Raw genomic sequence first — 20728 nt, 5'->3', positions numbered from 1 at the left:
AATATGCTCAGCATTACTAACCATCAAGGAAATACAATTCAAAACCGCAGTGAATTATCACTCACACACAACAGAATGGTTATTATCAAGAAGAAAAGCTATATCAGGTGTTGGCAGGATGTGGAGAAAAGAAAACTTCTGGGCACTATTAGTGGATCTTTGTTCATCTTGTCTAGTCATTGTCTCTTTTAATTAAAACTGGCAGTATATTGCAGTCCTCTTAAGACTTTTTTGGATTTCCTATGAATGATATAGGGTCAAATTCACTAAAGAAAAACCACAATTGCAAGTTGCTTTGAAATAAATGCTTTCCTATATATGCCTCTCCTTATGGTGCTGAGAAATACTGCCTTGTATTCTTATATGCTGTATTCTTTGTTTGCTGTATCAATTCTCTGAAGTGCTGCCCTTTATATGTCTGAGGTTTTAACAAAAGATTTTGTAATCACATCACTGGTTTTATTATTATACTGTTTCATAGACTGAAATCTAATGAATGACCACATAATTAGTAACCTGCAAAGATGTCCTTGTCTTAATCTCTGAAACCTGTGAATATGTTACCTTCCATGGCAAAAGGGACTTTGAAGATTTGACTAACTGGCCTTGATATAGGGAGATTATCCTGGGTATTCTAGGTGGGTCCAGTATAATTACAAGTGTCCTCATAAGATATCTAGAAGAGTCAGAGAAAAGAGTTGTGATGACATAACCAGAGGTCAGAGTGATGTGGCCATAAGCCAAAGACTGTGGATAGTTTTCAGTGCTGAAAAATGTAAGGAAGATTTTCTCCTAGAGCACCCAGAAGAAACGCTGCTCTGATGATGTCTTTATGTCAGTTAAGAACCAGTCTGGACTTCTGACCACCAACTTTTAAGAAACTAAATTTGTATTGTTTATAGCCTCTATGTTTGTGGTAATTTGTTGCAGCAGAAATAGGAAACTAATAAAACTGTGTTTTCTTGAATATGATTTGGTTTTGCTCAGAAGACATTTCTTTCTTTTAACATGTTTTTTCACCTGGAAAGGCTGAGGATTTTCAAACCCAGAAGATTGTTGCTCTCATATGATCAGTGATTTTGTTTTAGATCATTTTCTTGAATTTTTTATATGCATTAAGAGACAAGATGACACATTCAACACACTGATTGGAAATATCTAGATATGAAAATATATGAAGTATTTTATCTCCTTTTCAAATTATAATAGATACATTTTCTGCCACTATACAATCATCTTCTTTCTCTTGTTTGTCTGCTAATTATTCTGAATAGATCACAGAGAATTATATAAATACTTTTCTGTACAAAACATTGGGACTAAGTATATGCTATAACGTAAGACCTATGAGATAATAAAGAATTCAAACTAATCGGATTTGGGGTGTTCAATTTCAAAATTAAATTATTCAGATTAAAAAATGAGAATTCTACTGATAAATACGTAGCCAATTCATATAATGAGAATGTTATTTATTCATTATAATTAATCAAATATTTATTTATATTTATTTTGCTACATGTAATGAAAATTTTATGTAGTAATTTAAATAATATTTATCTTCAATGCTATATTGAGTTATATATGCAATGAAATAAACATACACAATAAAATTTTCAAGTATATGATTAAATCATATTTTGATTTGCACAGTAATGGTATTTACAGTATTTCTTAGCAAAACATAATGTGCTATTCTGTAAAGCATTGACATGCAATTTTGTCTTATTCATTTGACTATATGAATGTCTCAGTGCTGGTTTATTATGTCATAATAGTTTAGTAAAAATAAGCCTGGAGTTATATGCCTTCTTGGAAAATGAATGATATTAAATAAACAGTTTATACTTAATGTATGATTTTTACTAAAATGATACATTTGAATTAGTAGAAATGAAGTTTTTTTAAAATTTCTGTGCATACTCTTATTTTTCTAGGAAAATTTCTGCTAGTCCTTTCTCCTGCTATGTTTCTTATACAATTCATGTCACCACTGATAGACTATTTAAAAAGAAGAACTTATAAATTAGACTTTTTCCTCAGATCATTCTTAATTGGACATGTATACAATGGAGCATGATTATTTTACTGGTTGATACTATATGTATGTACACTCATCAAACATCTGCCTGATAATTTTTATATTCCCGAAAAACCAACCTGCTACAGAAAATCTCACCTGCTAGACTGATATTCTCTTCCCATTTCCTGCTCTAGTCATCACTCTAAAGCAGTTATTTTGTCTCTGAATACATGAATTGAGTGTGTACACAAATATGACATTTATGTTGCTAACACATCCCGCCACTAGCAGCAAGTGTACTTTCCTGAATTAGTTGGTCATGAAGGAGTCAGGGCCTGAATGAATGTAATACAGGCTAGGTAAATTTACTGTAACAGTTATGAAGTATTGACCAAAAATTGCTGAGTTGCATGGACACCAGAGTAGGGAAAGCATAAACATCAAGAGGTCAAGATGAGGAGACTAAGTGCTTCAAGTTGGATCTAGGGATGCTAGAAGGCAAGTGAGAGAGCACTGAAAACAAATTCGGCCTATTTCAAAATTTTGGCTGCAGCTATAATACACCTCTGTAAATATCTCCATTGCAGATTTGAATCTGTCACATCTGTCATTTTGTCACATCATCATGATAATCTACATCATTTTTGCTTGTGAAACCTGATTGCTGCCAACTACCCATTCTCATGCTTTTTAAATAGCTTCATGTATTTCCTTTGTTGTATCTGATTTTCTTCTGTCTCCTTCACTTTAAAGCCTTAACATTTAACTTTATAATTTTATTTTTATTCTTTTTCCAGCTGTCAGCCCTCATTTCTTCCTGTGATGAACCCAATTAAAATTAAATACCTCTTGGCACCTGTGATTTCTCCCTATTTGAAAACAAGAAAAAAATAATTTAAAAGTAAATGCAAATTTCCTATAGTACAAATACCAGTAATTAATGGAAAGAACCACTATTGCGGTATGTCAAGTAGAAAATAGTTGAATATGACTAAAAAACAAACTTATATTGTTTGTATCTCAACATGTTTATTTTCTAGTTAACTCAAATGCTAATTCAGATATGAAAATTCCATCATAATGAACCAGCCATACATTGATAATCCAAATCTGAGTATCATTTTATCAAATCATACTATTCTAGGTCTTTTCATTTTAGAATACAGAAAACTAAAAAAAAAAAAAAAAACACATTATATCTGATTCTCAAAATGCATTTCCTGTTTTATTTTTATTTAAAGAAATATCAAGTAAAACATTTTTTCCTCTTTATCAGTAAGAGTTAATTTTAAGTAGGACTCAGAATGCAAGGAGAAAATAGCTTATAAATGTCACTACACAATTGCTCATAACTGAAGTCTATGAGTCATCCTTGATTTTTTTCCCTCATCTCTACATTCAAACACTAACAGGTCCTTTTGTATTGCTTCTGAAATATGTTTTAAAAATATCCATTGACATCCATTTTTAGTACCACAATCATAGGTCAAATTGTCATTTCATCTTTGATGTACTGGAGCTCTTTTAGTTTCGTTTGTTTGTTTGTTTTTGTTTTTTCCATGTTTGCCGTTTCTCCAACCTCCTAATTCATTCAGGCAGTCTTAGCATTTCTTGGGAAGTCTCGTGAAGTCTATGGGACATTTCCCAGAATAATTGTTTCTAAAATTAAATATTTTGAATTACAGGGAAAATAATTACAGTTAACCCTTGAGCAGCAGTGGGGGTTAGGGGAAGCACCCCTCTATTCAGTGGCAAATTCATCTCTAAATGATGTTTCGTATCTGTGGATTAAACCAATCAAGGATCCTGTAGTACTGTAATATGTAGTTATTGAAAAAATCCCACATATAAGTGGTCTACTTTGCAGTTAAATCTCCCCTGAATATTTGTAAATATTTGAATATTAAATATTATGTAAATCAATTCATGTCCTAATTCTACTCAATGAATTATCATTTAGTTAAAATCTAAAAAGTGCTATTTATCATGACCAAAAATATTCAACTGACCAACTTCTCCAATGTATACCAACTTGTCCCTTATTTACCAGTCTTTAGGGAGATATGTTTTATTTTCTATCAATACCCAAACTGTTTCTGTCCTCAAGTTGTTTGAACTTGATATTCCTCACATCCGTCTCACATGTCACTTTAAATCCTCCATCAGTCAGTTCTCTTCTTTATTTTACACTTATATCTGACAAAATAACATTGTAAAAAATGTTGGTTATAAATTTATTGATCAAATTAGTAACAGTAAATGAAAAAAAAAAGGTCATTGCTTTCAAAGCCTCCTAGTTGAAAAGTTCATTCCAAGGATAGTTAGATCTTTTCAGTATGCTTGCTCTGTGTGAAAATGTTGACATTTTCCATACCATGCGCCTTGCCTTAAATTTGGACATGATAAAAATGCAGTATATTTTATTACTGACAGATTGAAATGGTAGAGAATAGAGTTTTTGTTAATTTTGAAATAACTTTGTCTATTCTCCTGAAATATATAAAAGAATAAGCATAGCCATTTTTAAGCTATATATGGGAAAATCCCAAAAATTAAATATTAAAACAAATTAATTTTTGGTCGAATGAACTATATAAAAAACAAGATTATGTTTTAACATATACTATTTTTGAAATTAGTGATTCATGAAAATATATATTCATGAAAAAATAAGCTCAGTAGAATATATGTATATATTTCTGTATCAATGACAGGAAAAAGGAAAAGTTAAACCACAAATGGCCTGAAAATTATTGAAAGATAGATCAAAAAGTGGATTAAACTGGACAAGGTTTATTTATGAAAAAAGTCACCTGAGACAAAGTCCTGTAACATTTGTCAAACTAGTAAGAGAAGAATGTAAAATCACACTTTAAAGTGTGACCCTTAGGGTCAGAACTCATACCTCATAATGCCGTTTTTGTTTTGAAGTGGTTCATTGAAGTTTAGTCTGGCATTTAAAACATTGGGCATAATATGAGATCAAACCAGTTAAACCTAAAGGAAATCAGTCCTGAATATTCATCGGAAGGACTGATGCTGAAGCTGAAACTCCAATACTTTGGCCACCTGATTTGAAGAACTGACTCATTGGAAAAGACCCTGATGCTGGGAAAGATTGAAGGCAGGAGTAGAAGGGGATGACAGAGGATACAATGGTTGAATGTCATCACTGACTTGATGGATATGAGTTTGAACAAGCTCCAGGAATTGGTGATGGACAGGGAAGCCTGGTGTGCTGCAATCATGAGTTCACAAAGAGCTGGACATAACTTAGTGACTGAACTCAACTCAACTAAAACATGGGGGCATAATATGATTGGGAATACAAATGGTTGTGAATTTCTTTTCATATAATTAAAACACAAATTTGTTAAGATATTTTCATCTAAAATGATAAAATTCTGCCAATATTGAACAAGTTCCTTTGTGATTTGATTGCCTCTGATCTTGGAGACTAAAGAGAAAATTTCTCATCTTTACTTACAAATAGTGTTATGAGTAGAAAAGTCAACACTGTACACGAAAAACCCTGCAACTTATAAAGTGTATCCGCTTTATAAGTTATAAAGTTATAAGATATACTTGCTAATTTATCTCTTCCAAAAGAGCATATTTGCTCCAGTAAAACTAACACATGCTTTCATCACATGTATTTTATACATGCACCTGAATAAAGGAGAAACATTCTGTTTCATGTAAATTTAAATCACTATGAATCTCTTTTAGAAGAAAATAAATAAAAGCTTTAATTTTCTCAGTTATTTTGCCAATACAACATAAGTAAAATAAGTATGAATTAGCACAACGATGTGAGTAGCAGAGACTTTGGGAATGATGAAACATAAGATATAAATAATTTAACTCCTGTGAAAGTTATATGAATATGTATAGTTCAACGTATTCTTGTTTTCATTGGCCAGTTTTAGTCATTTAGATGTGTAAGAAAATATCTTTGCTAAATGATATTGGGAAGGATAGTCAACAAAATGTAGACTGTATTTTATGTATGTGCTAAATTGGGGATAAATAGGAGAAGGTCATGGTCATAGAATAGGATCTTTCCCCTGTTAACAAAAACAAAGCTGATAATCATAATTCAAAGATTTTGAAAACCAGTGAAACATTTCAGAGCTATATCTGTGCACTACCAAATAGATTTTAAAATTCCTTAGCACATGTTTAAAATGAAGTCATTATTGGAAATATCTCATACATGCTGCATTATCAGGCTACCATTTTATTTTATGGTTATATCCCTCAGATTCTAAAAGTTGGCTGGCCTCACACAATTTGTTGTCCTCACTCCACCAAAACAAAACAAAACAATAAAAAAAAAAAAAAAACTTCTTGACTGGGTAATAACATCAATTATGACAATATTATTATTATCAGTTCAGTTCAGTCGCTCAGTCGTGTCCGACTCTCCGCGACCCCATGAATCACAGCACGCCAGGCCTCCCTGTCCATCACCAACTCCCGGAGTACATTCAAACTCATGTCCACAGAGTCGGTGATGCCATCCAGCCATCTCATTCTCTGTCGTCCCCTTCTCCTCCCGCCCCCAACCTTTCCCAGCATCAGAGTCTTTTCCAGTGAGTCAACTCGTCGCATGAGGTGGCCAAAGTATTGGAGTTTCAGCTTTAGCATCAGTCCCTCCAATGAACATCCAGGATTGATCTCCTTTAGAATGGACTGGTTGGATCTCCTTGCAGTATAAGGGACTCTCAAGAGTCTTCTCCAGCACCACAGTTCAAAAGCATCGATTCTTCGGCGATCAGCTTTCTTCACAGTCCAACTCTCACATCCATACATGACCACGGGAAAAACCATAGCCTTGACTAGACGGACCTTGGTTGGCAAAGTAATGTCTCTGCTTTTTAATATACTATCAAGGTTGGTCATAACTTTCCTTCCAAGGAGCAAGCATCTTTTAATTTCATGGCTGCAATCAGCATCCGCAGTGATTTTGGAGCCCAAAAAAATAAAGTCTGACACTGTTTCCACTGTTTTTCCATCTATTTACCATGAAGTGATGGGACCAGATGCCATGATCTTTGTTTTCTGAATGTTGAGCTTCAAGCCAACCTTTTCACTCTCCTCTTTCACTTTCATCAAGAGGCTTTTGAGTTCCTCTTCACTTTCTGCCATAAGGGTAGTGTCATCTGCATATCTGAGGTTATTGATATTTCTCCCAGCAATCTTGATTCCAGCTTGTGCTTCTTCCAGCCCAGTGTTCCTCATGATTTACTCTGCATATAAGTTAAATAAGCAAGGTGACAATATACAGCCTTGACGTACACCTTTTCCTATTTGGAACCAGTCTGTTGTTCCATGTCCGGTTCTAACTGTTGCTTCCTGACCTGCATACAGGTTTCTCAAGAGGCAGGTTAGGTGGTCTGGGATTCCCATCTCTTTCAGAATGTTCCACAGTTTATTGTGATCCACACAGTCAAAGGCTTTGGCATAGTCAATGAAGCAGAAATAGATGTTTTTCTGGAACTCTCTTGCTTTCTCCATGATCCAGCGGATGTTGGCAATTTGATCTCTGGTGCCTCTGCCTTTTCTAAAACCTGCTTGAACATCTGGGAGTTCACAGTTCACATATTGCTGAAGCCTGGCTTGGAGAATTTTGAGCATGACTTTACTAGCGTGTGAGATGAGTGCAATTGTCCGGTAGTTTGAGCATTCTTTGGCATTGCCTTTCTTTGGGATTGGAATGAAGACTGACCTCTTCCAGTCCTGTGGCCACTGCTGAGTTTTCCAAATCTGCTGGCATATTGAGTGCAGCACTTTCACAGCATCATCTTTCAAGACTTGAAATAGCTCAACTGGAATTCCATCACCTCCACTAGCTTTGTTCATAGTGATGCTTTCTAAGGCCCACTTGACTTCACATTCCAAGATGTCTGGCTCTAGGTCAGTGATCACGTTATCGTGACTATCTTGGTCGTGAAGATCTTTTTTGTACAGTTCTTCTGTGTATTCCTGCCACCTCTTCTTAATATCTTCTGCTTCTGTTAGGTCCATACCATTTCTGTCCTTTATCGAGCCCATCTTTGCATGAAATGTTCCCTTGGAATCTCTAATTTTCTTGAAGAGGTCTCTTGTTTTTCCTATTCTGTTGTTTTCCTCTATTTCTTTGCATTGATCACTGAGGAAGTCTTTCTTATCTCTCCTTGCTATTCTTTGGAACTCTGCATTCAGATGCTTATATCTTTCCTTTTCTCCTTTGCTTTTCGCCTCTCTTCTTTTTACAGCTATTTGTAAGGCCTCCTCAGACAGCCATTTCGCTCTTTTGCATTTCTTTTCCATGGGGATGGTCTTGGTCCCTGTCTCCTGTACAATGTCACGAACCTCCGTCCAGAGTTCATCAGGCACTCTATCTATCAGATCTAGTCCCTTAAATCTATTTCTCACTTCCACTGTATAACCATAAGGGATTTGATTGAGGTCATATCTGAATGGTCTAGTGGTTTTCCCTACTTTCTTCAATTTAAGTCTGAACTTCGCAATAAGGAGTTCATGATCTGAGCCACAGTCAGCTCCTGGTCTTGTTTTCGCTAACTGTATACAGCTTCTCCATCTTTGGTTGCAAAGAATATAATCAATCTGATTTTGGTGTTGACCATCTGGTGATGTCCATGTGTAGAGTCTTCTCTTGTGTTGTTGGAAGAGGGTGTTTGCTATGACCAGTGCGTTCTCTTGACAAAACTCTATTAGCCTTTGCCCTGCTTCATTCCGTGCTCCAAAGCCAAATTTGCCAGTTACTCCAGGTGTTTCTTGACTTCCTACTTTTGCATTCCAGTCCCCTAGAATGAAAAGGACATCTTCTTTGGGTGTTAGTTCTAAAAGGTCTTGTAGGTCTTCATAGAACCGATTAACTTCAGCTTCTTCAGCATTACTGGTTGGGGCATAGGCCTGGATTACTGTAATATTGAATGGTTTGCCTTGGAAACGAACAGAAATCATCCTGTCATTTTTAAGATTGCATCCAAGTACTGAATTTCGGACTCTTTTGTTGACCATGATGGCTACTCCATTTCTTCTAAGGGATTCCTGCCCACAGTAGTAGATATAATGGTCATCCGAGTTAAATTCACCCATTCCAGTCCATTTTAATTCACTGATTCCTAGAATGTCTATGTTCACTCTTGCCATCTCCTGTTTGACCACTTCCAATTTGCCTTGATTCATGGACCGAACATTCCAGGTTCCTATGCAATATTGCTCTTTACAGCACCGGACCTTGTTTCTATCATTGGTCACATCCACAACTGGGTATTGGTTTTGCTTTTGCTCCATCCCTTTATTCCTTGTAGAGTTATTTCTCCACTGAGCTCCAGTAGCATACTGGGCACCTACCGACCTGGGGAATTCCTCATTCAGTATCCTATCATTTCGCCCTTTGTTGCTGTTCATGGGGTTCTCAAGGCAAGTATACTGAAGTGGTTTGCCATTCCCTTCTCCAGGGGACCACATTCGGCTGTGGTCCATGTGATCAGATCAGCTTGTTTCCTGTGATTATGATTTCAGTTTGTCTGCCCTCTGGTGCCCCCTAGCAATACCTACCGTCTTATTTGGGTTTCTCTTACCTTGGTCGTGGAAAATCTCTTCACAGCTGCTCCAGCAAAGTGCAGCCGCTGTACCTTACCTTGGACGAGGGGTATCTCCTCAAGGCCGCCCCTCCTGACCTTGAACGCGGAGTAGCTCCTCTCGGCCCTCCTGCGCCCGCGCAGCCACCGCCTGTTGGACTTGGGGTAGCTCCTCTCGGCCGCGGGCCCTGGCCTCAGGCGTGGGGAAATTCCTCACGGCCGCACCTCTTTGCGTGGTTCGTTGCGCCGGGGCCGGCGTCTCTGGCGTCGCGTCTGCGCCGCCGGGGCCGTAGACTCATTTAAATATAATTGTATTTGAGCTCGTTAGCTTGACCACTTTATGATTCCTATGTATTGCAGTTCTTTTCTGATTGTTTAAATTTTGTTTTCTGATATTGATTACATTTTCAATAAAACAGACATCCTTTTGTTGACTGCTCAAGAAGAAAATGTGAACATTATTTTTTCCTACATCAAGTTGCTAACTATTGCTTTCTTAAAATGAACCAGGTAACAAATCCGGATAAGGCCTCTCCAGTGTAGGGTGGAAGGTCATGATAGTAGGGTCGTCTCTCAAACTTTTCACCACCATTTCCTGTTATGACTGTAAGATGTTTGTTCTCAGAACATATCATTTAGGAGATAATAATACAAATTGTTTCTAAAAATTTAAGGCTATGACTCATCTGTGCTTCATGATCTAGTGTTCTTACCTGCTGTACTTTATCTGTCATGTTTATGTCTCCGATTTAGGGCTATTGGGCATAATTATTATTTTATACTGTTAATGTTGATCTTAACAATGATTAGAGGGCCATGAATACCCATTCAAGGGAGGAAAGAAGTTGTTTCTCTTGATGTTGATGCTAGTGCCTGAGTTTGGAAGATGTTTTCCACAGGTGGTAAATATCTCAATACCAATAGAGATGGTGCATAGAAATTCAAGTGCTAAATCTTTGCTTTTCATTTCATTTTGTTTCTATTCATATGGATTTTATTTTAACCTTGTGATTGAAGTATATGCCCATGAGAACTTATGTCAAGAACAAACTTTGGGATAGTAAACATTTGTTTAGCATCACACTTTTCTTCAACTTTGACGTAATGACTGTGAATCTAATTTGTGAGACTCCGCTTACTTTTCCCTTAGGGTGGATTTCTTTATAGGAAGCTCCTCGTATCTTCTTGCCCAGGCAGCTTTGATTTCTAGGATGTGAACACTGTGGTTTCAAACATGAATCCCTGCTGCTTTGAGCTAAACCAGCCAAATCTCTTGACCATGACATGGAAGAAGACATAAAAAACACTTTATAAACCAGAACGTGTGGGGTATATACTGTTGAATGTTGCAATATGGGCACAAAAAAACATGCTACATCTTTCTTTTTTCATTTTATAACCAGACTCAATATTCCCAGGTCACTCTACTTTAAAGACTCTATACTTAAATATAGATTGCTTTTAGCACTTATTGCTCTGCTGAAAGAAAAAAGGAAAGGGAAAAAACACCATAGCAACTGCATTTTTGATAGCGTAATCTATTGATATATGTATGTGTATATGTATGTCTTTGTTTAAAGCAACACTGCTGTTCTTCAACAGAACATCAGCAGAAAGAGTAGACAGATAGTATCATAGAAAGAAAATTTTCTAAATGTTAAATAGCAGTTATGTTTAGTACTATTCTCTCATTGAATGCGTGTATTTTTTTTTGAAAAATAGGTGAACTGTAGCTGATAATATTATCATTGGAACAGCAATTGTAAAATAGGAAAATGTTAAGGTACCGTGATGTCATTTACACTTGTACATCTATTCTGTTTTTTTGGAATACACTTACTTTGGTAATTATCAACTATGTTTAGCTCCTCATAGACTAAGAATTTCTTTTGGGCTTCTCCAGTCTAATCTTAAGTTTTTTTTATTATTTTGACATGTAATATAAATTACGAAGTCAAAATAAACTAAGTTCACCCACTGTATGTTTCTCATTTCCTTAGGATGTGACATTTATATTCAACTGATAGATTTTCATTTTTGTAATAGCTATATAACAATTGCTTCTCCATTCAACATTAATAGCATTAATTTTTTACCTTTTATTTGCCAAGGGTAAATGCAACAGTAATTTTTCACTATACCTACTTACTTTTTAATATTAAAATTCACATTTTCTGACAAGCCAAAGCCTAATTGTTGGCAAAGTGTAAGATAACATATTGCTTATTTGCAATACTAGTTTTCATGTTTAAAATAAAATTATGAAATATTTTCCCTCTATGATACTTCAGGTTAGTAGCTTTTAAAGTGAAAGTGAAAGTGAAGGTCACTCAGTCTTGTCCAACTCTTTGTGACTCCATGGACTACACAGTCCATGTAATTCTCCAGGCCAGAATACTGGAATGGGTAGCCTTTCCCTTCTCTAGGGGATCTTTCCAACTCAGGGATCGAACCAAGGTCTCCCACATTGCAGATAATTTCTTTACCAGCTGAGCCAGTAGCTTTTAAGCACTGAGATTTTAAGAAGGCTAATTTCTGAATAGTCTGGTATTCCCATTTCTTTAAGAATTGTCGATAGTTTGTTGTGATCTACACAGTCAAAGGCTTTAGTATAGTCAATGAAGGAGAAGTAGATATTTTTCTGGGATTCTCTCACTTTTTCTATGATCCAATATCTGTTGGCAAATTGATCTCTGGTTCCTCTGCCCGTGCTAAATCCAGTTCATACATCTGGAATTTCCCAGTTAATGTATTGCTGAGGCCTAGTTTGAAGGATTTTGAGCATAATCTTGCTAACATGTGAAATGAGTGCAATTGTACAGTAGCTTGAACATTCTTTGAAACTGCTTTTCTTTGAGATTGGAATGAAAATTGGCGTTTTCCAGTCCTGTGGTCATTAGTGAGTTTTCCAAATTTGCTGGCATATTGAGTGCAACAGTTTAACAGGATCATCTCTTGAGATTTGAAATAGATCAGTTGGACTTCCTTCACCTCCACTAGCTTAATTTGTACTAATACCTCCTAAGGCCACTTGATTTCGCTCTCCAGGATGTTTCCATCATGCTTATCTGGGTCATTCAGACTATTTGTATAGTTCTGTATATTCTTGCCACCTCTTAATCACTTCTGCTTCTGTTCGGTCCTTGCCATTTCCATTTATGTCCTTTTTGTGTGCATGTGCCCATGTTTGCATGATATCTTTCATGATTTGAAATAGCTCAACTAGAATTCCATCACCTCTACTAGTTTTGTTCATAGTAATGTTTCCTGAGGCCCTCTTGACTTCATTATCCAGGATGTCTGGTTCTAGGTGAGTGATCACACCATCACTGTTAACCAGGTCATTAAGATCTTTTTATATGGTTCTTCTGTATACTTTTGCCACCTCTTCTTAACATCTTCTGTTTCTGTTAGGTCCATACCATTTCTGTCCTTTATTGAGACCATCTTTGCATGAAATGTACCCTTGGTATCTCTAATTTTATTGAAGAGATCTCTAGTCTTTCCCATTCTACTATTTTCCTCTATTTCTTTGCATTGATCACCTAGGAAGACTTTCTTATCTCTCCTTGCTATTCTTTGGAAGTCTGTATTCAATTGGGTATATCTTGCCTTTTCTCCTTTGCCTTTTGCTTCTCTCCTTTTCTCAGCTATTTGTAAGGCCGCCTCAGACAACCATTTTGCCTTTTTGCATTTCTTCTTCCTGGGAATGGTCTTAATCACCACCTCCTGTACAATGTCACAAACCTCCATCCATAGTTCTCCAGGCATTCTGTCTATCAGATCTAATTCCTTGAATCTATTTGTCACTTCCACTGTATATTATAAGGGATTTGATTTAAAACATGGTGCTGTTAAAGTGCTGCACTCAATATGCCAGCAAATTTGGAAAACTCAGGAGTGGCCACAGGAGTGGAAAAGGTCAGTTTTCATTCCAATCCCAAAGAAAGGCAATGCCAAAGAATGCTTGAACTACTGCATATTGCACTCATTTCACATACTAGCAAAATAATGCTCAAAATTAACCAAGTTAGGTTTCAACAGTAAGTTAACCGAGAACTTCCATATGTTCAACGTGATTTAGAAAAGGAAGATGAACCAGAAGTCAAATTGCCAACATCCATTGGAGCATAGAAAAAGTAAGAAAGTTCCAGTAAACATTTACTTCTGCTTTATTGACTATGCCAAAACCTTTGACTGTGTGGATCACAACACACCATGGAAAATTCTTAAAGAGATGAGTATACCAGATCACCTTACATGCCTCCTGAGAAAACTGTATGCAGGTCAAGAAGCAACAGCTAGCTAGAACTAGGTATGAAAGAACGGACTGGTTCTAAGTTGGGAAAAAATATATCAAGGCTGTATATTGCGCCTCTGCTTGTTTAACTTATATGCAGAGCACATCAAGTGAAATGCTGGGCTGGATGCAGCATGAGGTGGAATCAAGACTGTGGGAGAAATATTAATAATCTCAGATATGCAGGTGCCACCACTCTAATGGCAGAAAATAAAGAGGAACTAAAGAGCCTCTTGATGAAAGGAAAACAGTAGAGTGCAAAAGCTGGCTTAAAGCTCAACATTCAAAAAACTAAGATCTGGCATCTGGTCCCATCACTTCATGGCAAATAGATGGGGAAACAGTGGAAACAGTAACAGACTTACTTTCTTGGGCTCCAAAATCACTGCAGATGATGACTTCAGACATGAAATTAAAAGATGCTTGCTCCTTGGAAGAGAAGCTACAACTAACCTACACAGCGTGTTAAAATGGAGAGACATTACTTTGCCAACAAAGTCCATCTAGTCAAAGTTATGGTTTTTCCAGTAGTCATATATGGATGTGAGAGTTGGACCATACAAAGCTGAGCACCAAAGAATTGATGCTTTTGTATTGTGGTGTTGGAAAAGAGTCTGAGTGTCCCTTGGACTGCAAGAAGATCAAACCAGTTAATACTAAAGGAAATCAGTCCTGAATATTCATTGGAAGAGTTGATGCTGAAACTTCAATACTTTGGCTACCTGATGCGAAGAACTGGTTCATTGATAAAGCCCCTGATAATGGGGAAGATTGAAGGCAAGACTAGAAGTGGACAACAGAGGATGAGAAGGTTGGGTGGTATCACCAACTTGATGGACATGAGTTTAAGCAAGCTCCTGGAGTTGGTGATGGACAAGGGAGCCTGGTGTGCTGCAGTCCATGGGGCTGCAAAGAGTCGGACACAACTGAGTGAATGAACTGAGCTTGCATGAAGTGTTCCCTTGGTATCTCCAATTTCCTTGAAGAGATCTTTTGTCTTTCTCATTCTATTGTTTTCATCTATTTTCTTTGTTCACTTAAGAAAGCATTTTATATCTCCTCGCTATTCTCTGGATTTCTGCATTCATTTGGGAATATCTTTCCCTTTCTCTTTTGCCTTTTCCTTCTCTTCTTTTCTCAGCTAATTGTAAGGCCTCCTCAGACCACCATTTTACCTTCCTCAATTTCTTTTTCTTGTGGATGGTTTTGGTCACAGTTTCCCATACAGTTTTCCAAACTTCCATCCATAGTTCTTCAGGCACTTTATCATATCTAGTCTTTTGAATCTATTAATCACCTCCAATGCATAAACATAAGGAATTTGATTTATGTCATACCTGAATAACCTAATTGTTTTCCCTACTTTCTTCAATTTAAATCTGAATTTAGCAATAAGGAACTGAGGATCAGAGCCCAGTCAGCTTTAGGTCTTTTTTTTTTTTTTTTTGACTGTACAGTTTCTCCATCTTCAGCTGCAAAGAATATAATCAATTTGATTTGAGTATTGAACACTTGGTGATGTTCATGTGGAGTCACCTCTTGAGTTGCAAGAGGGTGTATTCTTTGACCAGTGTGTTTTCTTGAAAAATTCTGTTAGCCTTTGCCATGTTTCATTTTCCACAGTTTATTGTGATCCATACACTCAAAGACTTTGGCATAGTCAATGAAGCAGAAATAGATGTTTTTCTGGAACTCTCTTGCTTTTTCCATGATCCAGCAGATGTTGGCAATTTGATCTCTGGTTACTCTGCCGTTTCTAAAACCAGCTTGAACATCTAAAAGTTCATGGTTCACGTACTGCTAAAGCCTGGAGTGGAGAATTTTGAGCATGACTTTACTAGCGTGTGAGATGAGTGCAATTGTGCAGAAGTTTGAGCATTCTTTGGCATTGCCTTTCTTTGGGATTGGGATGAAGACTGACCTTTCTCAGTCTTTTGGCCACTGCTGAGTTTTCCAATTTTGCTGGCATATTGAGGGCAACACTTTCACAGCATCATCTTTCAGGATTTGAAATAACTCAACTGGAATTCCATCACCTCCACTAGCTTTGTTCATAGTGATGCTTTCTAAGCCCCACTTGACTTCACATCCCAAGATGTCTGGCTCTAGGTAAGTGATCACACCATCGTGATTATCTTGGTTAGAAACCTGTATGCAGGTCAGGAAGCAACAGTTAGAACTGGACATGGAACAACAGACTGGTTCCAAATAGGAAAAGGAGTATGTCAAGGTTGTATATTGTCACCCTGCTTATTTAACTTATATGCAGAGTACATCATGAGGAACCCTGGGCTGGAAGAAGCACAAGCTGGAATCAAGATTGCCAGGAGAAATGTCAATAACCTCAGATATGCAGATGACACTACCCTTATGGCAGAAAGTGAAGAGGAACTCAAAAGCCTCTTGATGAAAGTAAAAGAGGAGAGTGAAAAGGTTGGCTTGAAGCTCAACATTCAGAAAGCTAAGATCATGGCATCTGGTCCCATTACTTCATGGGAAATAGATGGAGAAACAGTGGAAACCAGGTCAGACTTTATTTTTTTGGGCTCCAAAATCACTGCAAATGCTGACTGTATCCATGAAATTATAAGACGCTTACTCCTTGGAAGGAAAGTTATGACCAACCTAGATAGCATATTAAAAAGCAGAGACATTACTTTGCCAACCAAGGCTGTTTAGTCAAGGCTAAAGACTCTGATGCTAAGAGTGATTGGGGGCAGGACGAGAAGGGGACGACAGAGAATGAGATGGCTGGATGGCATCACCGACTTGATGGACATGAGTTTGAGTGAACTCCAGGAGTTGGTGATGGACAGGGAGGCCTGGCATGCTGTGATTCATGGCATCACAAAGAGTCGGACACGACTGAGCGACTGAACTGAACTGAACTGAACTGATGCTTCATTTTGTACTCCAAGGTCAAACTTATCTGTTCCTTCAGGTACCTCTTGACATCTTACCTTTGCATTCCAATCCATTCTTAAAGAGATGGGAATTCCAGACAATCTTATATATCTCTTGAGAAACCTGCATGCAGATCAAGAAGCAAGTCAGAACCAGACACGGAACATGGACTGGTTCAAAATTAGGAAAGGAACGTGTCAATGCTGTATATTGTCACCCTGTTTATTTAATGTATATGTAGAGTATATCACAACCTGCTGAGCTATATAAATCACAAGCTGGAAGCAAGATTGCCGGGAGAAATATCAATAACCTCAGATATGCAGATGACACCACCCTTATGGCAGAAAGTGAAGAGGAACTAAAGAGCCTCTTGATGAGAGTGAAAGAGGAAAGTGAAATAGCTGGCTTAAAACTCAACATTCAAAAAACTAAGATCACGGCATCTGGTCCCATCACTTCATGGTGAATAGAAAGGGAAAACATGGAGACAGAGACAGATTTGATTTTGGGGGGATCTAAAATCACTGTGGACGGTGACTGCAGCCAAGAAATTAATTAAAAAGCTTACTCCTTGGAAGGTAAGCTGTGGCCAACGTAGACAACAAATTAAAAAACAGAGACAAAACAGAGACGTTGACTATATGGACAAAAGTCCATATAGTCAATGCTATGACTTTATCAGTAGTCATATATGGATGTGAGGGTTGGACCATAAAGAAGGCTGAGCACTGAAGAATTGATTCTTTCAATATTCGTGCTATAGAAGACTCTTGAGAGTAGTTTGGACTGTAAGGAGTTCAAACCAGTCAGTTCTAAAGGAAATCAACCTTGAATATTTATTGGAAGGGCTAATACTCAAGCTGAAGCTCCAATATTTTGGCCACCTGATGCAAAGTGCTGACTCACTGGAATATACCTTGATGCTAGGAAAGATTGAAGGCAAACGGAGAGGACAACCCAAGATGAGAGAGTTAGAGAGCATCACTGAGTCAATGGACATGCGTTTTAGCAAACTCAGGGGGATGATGAAGGACAGGGAAGCGTGGCACGCCACAGTACATGATTTCACAGAGTCAGACATGACTAGTGACTGAACAAGAACAAAACAATAATTTGAAATTTTTTTCCTTTAGTTTATTTTAGAAATATTTAATAAAATACAACTACTTGTTTGTTAAAGATGCTGAAACAAGTGTTACAAATTTATGAAATATATATTAAAAATTTTATGTCCTACTGATACCTGATCATTGATATAGGACATTTATTCTTTTGGAAGAATGTATTGTTTTTGTATTATTTTTTTTCTCCATTTCTCTCTGCTATGCCTGTTGATATTTCTACATTCACTGTCCCAATGCACTCAGAACTTTAAAATTTCCTATATTTTCTTTCGCACTGTAATCTTATCTTGATCATATATTTAAATAACTGCCTTCTTCCTTTTCCCTGTTCTCTCTTTCTGAAACATCTATTGATTTTTCCCCCCTTTTAGCACATGTGGGATGTTTGCCATTTATTTCTTCAGTCTGATAATACTTTCTCCATGGTTCTGAAGAGGAATCTGGTGTTACTTGAACTGCTACTCCTCTGTAGAAAAGGTGTTATTTCCACTTTGCTGTTTTGAAGATACTTTATTTTAGTTTTAGAAGTCTGACTATGATATGCCTTGGGTTAAGACAGAGTTCTTTGGGTTTATCCTTCTTGAGGTTTGCCCACTTCTTGAATCTGTGAGTGTATATTTCTTGTCAAATTTAGTTTTCAACCAAGATTTATTCAGAACATTTTTGGCCTATTTCTCTTTCTGCTTGCTTTTTGGCATTCCATTGACATAACATTAAAACTTTTGTTACAGTTCCATAGATCCCTGTGTCTCTATTCATTGTTCCCTGTATTTTTATCTCTGTTGATCAGACTATGTAATTTTCTTCATATAATTTCCAGTGTACATATTATTTATCCTGTCCTCTCTATTCTGCTGTCAAACCTATTTTTTATGTTTTTAAATTTGTTTAATTTTCCAATAATTTTCAGCAATGGCTGACAAATATATTCAAGAGATAAAATCTGATAGACAGAATGCCAGAAGAACTATGGACAGAAGTTCATAACTTTGTAGAGGAGGTAGTGATCAAAACCATCCCTGAGAAAAGAAAAGTAAAAAAGGTAAATGATGGTCTGAGGAGACCTTAAAAATAGCTGAGAAAAGAAGAGAAGTGAAAGGCAAAAGAGAAATGGAAACATATGCCCATCTAAATGCAAAGTTCCAAAGAATAGCAAGAAGAGATAAGAAAGCCTTCCTAAGTGAACAATGCAAATAAATAGAGCAAAACAGAATGGGAAAGACTAGAGATCTCTTCAAGAAAATTAGAGATACCAAGGGAACATTTCATGAAAAGATGGGCACAATAAAGGACAGAAACAATATGGATCTAACAAAAGCAGAAGATATTAAAAGAAGTGGCCAAGAATACACAGAAGAACTAGGCAAAAAATATCTTCAGGACCCAGATAATCACAATGGTGTGATGACTCACCTTGAGTCAGACATCCTGAAATTTGAAATCGAGTGGGCCTTAGGAAACATCACTATGAACAAAGCTAGTGGAGGTCATGGAATTCCAGTTGAGTTATTTCAAATCCTAAAGATGATGCTGTGAAAGTGCTGCACTCAATAGGCCAGCAAATTCGGAAAACTCAGCAATGGCTGCAGGACTGAAAAAGGTTACTTTTCATTTCAATCACAAAGAAAGGTAATGCCAAAGAATGTTCAAACTGCTGCACGATTGCACTCACTTCACCTACTAGCAAAATAATGCTCAAAATTCTTCAAACTAGCCTTGAACAGTAAATGAACCAGGAACTTGCAGATGTTCAAGCTGGATTTAGATAAAACAGAGGAACCAGAGATCAAATTGCCAACATCTGTTGGATCACCAAAAAAGCGAAAAAATTCCACAAACACATCTACTCTGCTCTTCTTTCAGTTCAGTTCCGTTCAGTCACTCAGTCGTGTCCGACTCTCCGCGACCCCATGAATCACAGCACACCAGGCCTCCCTGTCCATCACCAACTCCCGGAGTTCACTCAAACTCATGTCCACAGAGTCGGTGATGCCATCCAGCCATCTCATTCTCTGTCGTCCCCCTCTCCTCCCGCCCCCAACCTTTCCCAGCATCAGAGTCTTTTCCAGTGAGTCAACTCGTCGCATGGGGTGGCCAAAGTATTGCAGTTTCAGCTTTAGCATCAGTCCTTCCAATGAATACCCAGAACTGATCTCTTTTAGAATAGACTGGTTAGATCTCCTTGCAGTCCAAGGGACTCTCAAGAAGTCTTCTCCAGCACCACAGTTCAAAAGCATCAATTCTTCGGCGATCAGCTTTCTTCACAGTCCAACTCTCACATCCATACATGACCAAGGGGAAAACCATAGCCTTGACTAGACAGACCTTTGTTGGCAAAGTAATGTCTCTGCTTTTTAATATACTATCAAGAATGGTTATAACTTTCCTTCCAAGGAGTAAGCATCTTTTAATTTCATGGCTGCAATCAGCATCTGCAGTGATTTTGGAGCTCAAAAAAACAAAGTCTGACACTGTTTCCACTGTTTTTCCATCTATTTCCCATGAAGTGATGGGACCAGATGCCATGATCTTTGTTTTCTGAATGTTGAGCTTCAAGCCAACCTTTTCACTCTCCTCTTTCACTTTTATCAAGAGGCTTTTGAGTTCCTCTTCACTTTCTGCCATAAGGGTAGTGTCATCTGCATATCTGAGGTTATTGATATTTCTCCCGGCAATCTTGATTCCAGCTTGTGCTTCTTCCAGTCCAGCGTTCCTCATGATGTACTCTGCATATAAGTTAAATAAGCAAGGTGACAATATACAACCTTGACGTACTCCT

The sequence above is a fragment of the Moschus berezovskii genome, chromosome 1 (assembly GCF_049115385.1).
Source record: "Moschus berezovskii isolate FMDL1 chromosome 1, NW_MosBer_1.0, whole genome shotgun sequence".
In the NCBI taxonomy this organism is placed as follows: Eukaryota; Metazoa; Chordata; class Mammalia; order Artiodactyla; family Moschidae; genus Moschus; species Moschus berezovskii.
This window is presented reverse-complemented; position numbering follows the sequence as displayed.